Here is a 5000-nt window from a genome sequence, read left to right on the forward strand (position 1 = left end):
TGATGTACAAGTTACATTTATTCTTCTCTGTGTAACGACAGTGGTTCAAGTAAATCCTTGTGGATTGGCATTGTCGCTTCCCTTATCTGCTCTCATATCTATCAGATACGGTTGGTAGTTCAAGCCAGGTCCATGCGGATCACTACTGACATCTCCCTCTCTTATTTTCCTCTTTATCTTTGTGAAATAAAACACACACAAAAAAAAGACGAAAATATATGAAAACCAACATTAAAAACTGCAATTTTTTATAAATAACCGGCTAGTGGTAGTTAACACCCCCTCTTCTCTGTTGCCTTTATTTTCTCTTACTATCTGGAGAGTAAAATGCACCAGGACAACACACGCGAGAATGAGATGACCAGCCAGGTTAGGTCACCCTTGAGGCAAATCTAAGATGCCTCGAGGGCGAGGCGTGAGTAGGTGGCCGAGCAATGTGCAGTGTAGCAGTCAGTGTGGCAGACAGGACCGGTGACCTCACCCTTACGTGTATGATCTGGCTCCCCGACTATTTTTTGCGGTCGGACCGACGATAGCCGACACGGCACCGAAGGAAGATCCTGCTGCAGATCCAGTCACCTTAGGATGCCGTGGGAAGAACGTCACTGAAGATCGCCATAGGCCTGTGGACCAGGATGTTCATCAGAGCAGGTGTTAAGCCGTCCCATGATGTAGTGGACGGGCGTTGCCTGCCGAGACATCCCGAGATGCCGCCCCCCCGAGACGCCTGCAGATCTACTCAACTCCAGGAGCTTGTTAGCACAGGTATCAGCCGCCCCAAGATACCGATGAGGACGCGCCTGCCCCGACGCCCGTAGATCCAGAGGAAGATTATGAGGACGTGTGGACGCGAGAAGGACCTGGACGAGATCTGTAAGAACGTGTGGACATCGAGGACGGACAGATTACACGGAGGACCAGGAGAAAGAGGACGACAGGGACGAGCAGCCACGAAGATGCACCAGGACAACGCACGCGAGAACGAGATGACCAGCCAGGTTAGGTCACCCTTGAGGCAAATCTAAGATGCCTCGAGGGCGAGGCGCGAGTAGGTGGCCGAGCAATGTGCAGTGTAGCAGTCAGTGTGGCAGACAGGACCGGTGACCTCACCCTTACGTGTATGATCTGGCTCCCCGACTATTTTTTTTTTTTTTTTTTTTTTTTAACGGTAGGTTCATGTTTGAGCCGCCATGATTACAGCATGATACTTAATTGTAGCTTTCATGTTGTGATGCTCGTTGGAGTGAGTACGTGGTAGGGTCCCCAGTTCCTTTCCATGGAGAGTGCCGGTGTTACCTTTTAGGTAATCATTCTCTCTATTTTAACCGGGCTTGGGACCACCACTGACTTGGGCTGGCTTGGCCACCCAGTGGCTAGGTAGGCAATCGAGGTGAAGTTCCTTGCCCAAGGGAACAACGCGCCAGCCGGTGACTCGAACCCTCGAACTCAGATTGCCGTCATGCAAGTCTTGAGTCCGATGCTCTAACCACTCGGCCACCTTGACCTTATATATATATATACATATATCATCATCATCAATAACGGTATGCTCATGCTTGAGGAGCTGTGGACCTCTCCACCATCCTTCGCCACTCAACTCGATCTTGTGCTTTTCTTTCCACTTGTACCATCGACAGCCCGCAAATATCATTGATGTGGTCGCTCAGTCGTGTTTGTTGTCTTCGGTTTACCTCTGTCCTCTGTTCCTATCACCATCCCTGGAAACAAGTTTTGCTCAATACTTTTTACCTTCTCATTACATGACCAATAAACTTAATCCTTTGTTCAAGATGTCAACAGCGGTCTTTACAAATTTATTTTTCTCAGACTCATTCATTCGTTTTCTCTCGTCAGTTAATAAATAGTATCGTATGATTAGTTGGATGATGTGTTTTAGAAACTTCATATCGGACATGTTATCAGGGATATCGTGATACGTATCAAAAGCTTTCAAGTATCGATGAAAACACGGTATAGTCCTTTATGATGTTCTCTGTTGTTTCTCATGATCAAGTTAGATTTAGAATCTGGTTGCGTGTACCTTTTCCATGGCGGAAAACCTGATTGTTCGTCTGCAATTTTCTCTTAATTCAACTTTCATTCTTTTCAGCAATAATTTTCAAAAAATTTTGCTGCTGTGACTTATTAATGCAATTGTCCGGTATGGTGCATGGGAGTGTGATCACCTTTTGAGGTATGTGAGTAAAGACTGATTATACCCAGTCTTATGGCAATCTTCGTTATCATATTTTTGTACAAAGTTCGGTTAGAAGCTATTCAACCCAACTTTGCCAGCATTCTTGATTAGTTTCGCTGTTATTTCATCTATTCCCTGGATCTTGTTATCTTTAATTCTTTTATGGCTTTTATAACTTCGTACTTAGCAGGGCGGCGGTTCATCTTCGCTGTCATTTGAGTTGATTAATGTTGTTGTTAGAACCTTCTTCTTTTTGTACAGTTGGAACAATATTGATGCCATCCTATCTGTGACTTTCATCACATAAAAACAAAGTCCATCTTCAGTTTGATAGTGTCCATGTAGGTTAAATTTTCGTGTGAGTTCGTACTCCTTGGTAGAGTTCTTAGTTGTCTATTGATTAGAACAGTGTATTGAATTCTGGCACTGTTCATTTAAAATTTTCCTTATTCTTGTCGCAATAATTTGCATTTTGTATGTTGTTTTTTGTAAATTACTTCTGCAAAGGGATTTATTGATACCCGTGTATTAGGCATCTTCTGTTTCAATTTCACTATGTTTTTCAAGATATCAGGGGGAATTTATCTTTCTTTTGGCGATAGTTTTTAAGCAGTGCCTCAGCAAGAGTTTCTTTTCACTTCTTCCACAATCATTTGGGTGTATCATCTTCACCATAATGAGTACTTCAAATTGCTTTGACACTGAACCTCTGTAATTTATCAAGGAGTTTTGTAGTCGAGCTTTAGAGATGGTGTTGGACGCTCCAACTTGTTGAGTCTTATTTGAAACGATAGTTAGAAGTTGGTGGTCACTGTTGCCAAGTCGGCACCAGGTCTTGTCTTGGCATCTCTTTCATGCAACTTTTCCATTTCTGGACCAGACAATGTAGTCAATTGGTTGCTGTGTTCTTTTGTCTGGTGAACAACCACGTGTACAAGTGCTTGGTAGGTTGAAACATGTATTGGCTTTAACTAGATTATTTGTACTACAGATTCAATAAATCTTCAACTCTTCATTTATATTTCCGACAGTTTACAAAGGTGTCCTTTTTTAGATCAATTTTTGCTATTTGGCGTTGAGGTCTCCCACAATACTTTAAATTATGTTAGGGGATTGTGTCTAATAGTTCTGGGAGAGCTGTTATAAAAAAATTCAATTTTCTCATCACTGCAATGTGGGGTGCGTAGCATTGTAAAATATAATGTTATGAGGTTTTGCTTGTATTCTGACTTTTAAAATGCGATCATGTATTCGGGCGTACCCAATTAGTGCATTTGCAGTTTTCGGGGAATTCATAGAAACCCGTGGACTATAATTCCTTCTTCTTTTCCAGAAAAAAGAAATGTCTGTTTTTGATTTTGAAATCCCATTACTTTCCAATTGGTCTCACTATTCCTAGTATTTGACATGGTAGCTATCATTTCGTTACAGACAAGTATGTCAATTTACCCATCTCTTTCATTTCCTTACGTTCCAACGTTCCGATTTAATGTGTTCATGGAACCAAGGTTTTCTTTTATTCTTTAGTCTCTCCAGATGCATATTTAACATTTGTCAGCCTGGTGCCCATGAATAAAGCCACCCCTTGATAACCCATGGACGGGCGATGTGGTATGAATTATCAATTTCGGTATGTAATCACTGGTGTAGAAGTTTGTCAGGAGAAAAGAAAACGTTGAGTGGAACCCCCAGGCTCCTTCTCAACTCGCAGTCTCCAACTAACTAGGAGGAAACATCTCTGCCGCTTTAAAAACAGTTACACGGTAATACGCCAGACTATAGTTGGTGAAACCAGTAATCAGTAGAAACCGAAGTGTTCACCAGATACATACATAATATATATATATATATATATATATTATATATATATACTATATTAGAGATATATATATATCATATAATTTTATATTATATATATCTGTATTATATATGGTAACATATATATAATATTTACATATATGGATATATGTGATGTCTATGTGGTGTTGGTGTGTGCGTGCGTGTGTGTGTGTGTGTATGTGTGTGGTGTGTGTAAGTGTGTGTTGTGTGGTGTGTGGTGTGTGTGGTGTATGTGCACTATATATATAAATAATATATATACTTATATATATCTAGATCTATATATATATCTATATATATATATCATTTATATGTAGATGGTAAGATATTATATATATATATATATACATTATATTATAACTAAGATATTAATATTATATATATATAAGAGAACATCAAGAAAGACCCTATACCTGTGTTTCATCGATACTTGAAAGCTTTTGATATGTGGATCCACGATATCATCTGGATAACAGAACGCATATGAAGTTACCAAACAACATCATCCAACTAATAAAAGCCATGTATGACCAACAACAAGCGCTGTAAGAAACACTATGGGTTAACGAATGGTCGAGTCAGACAAGGAGGTGCGACAGGGTTGCATTCGTCTACCTGCCACCTCTTTAACATATATTCTGAAACAATGATGAGAGTTGCTCTGGAGAATTTTGAAGGAACTGTAGATGTTGGATGATAAAAATATCAAATCTAAGGTACACCGAGATATCGTTTTGATTGCCGCAGTATCATGAACTACAACAGCTACTAGATAAGTTTATGAGAAACAAGTGAAAGGTCTGGACTGTTTCTTAATGCCAAGAAAATTAAGCTCATGAAGATAACCGGCAATGAACAATGATGGAAACAGTTACAATCAATGGTATGGGTGTGGAAAATGTGAAAGAGTCACTTATCTGGAGCTGTTTTAACTAATACATATGATGACTTCACTGGAGATAAA

At 40.2% G+C, this 5000-nt stretch overlaps 1 pseudogene; it reads right to left on the reverse strand.

Moving 5' to 3' along the window:
• The window catches only part of LOC119581229, an 18088-nt pseudogene that overhangs the window by 10627 nt on the left and 2461 nt on the right, over positions 1-5000 (reverse strand).

Source organism: Penaeus monodon, chromosome 14, assembly GCF_015228065.2.
Source record: "Penaeus monodon isolate SGIC_2016 chromosome 14, NSTDA_Pmon_1, whole genome shotgun sequence".
Classification (NCBI taxonomy): Eukaryota; Metazoa; Arthropoda; class Malacostraca; order Decapoda; family Penaeidae; genus Penaeus; species Penaeus monodon.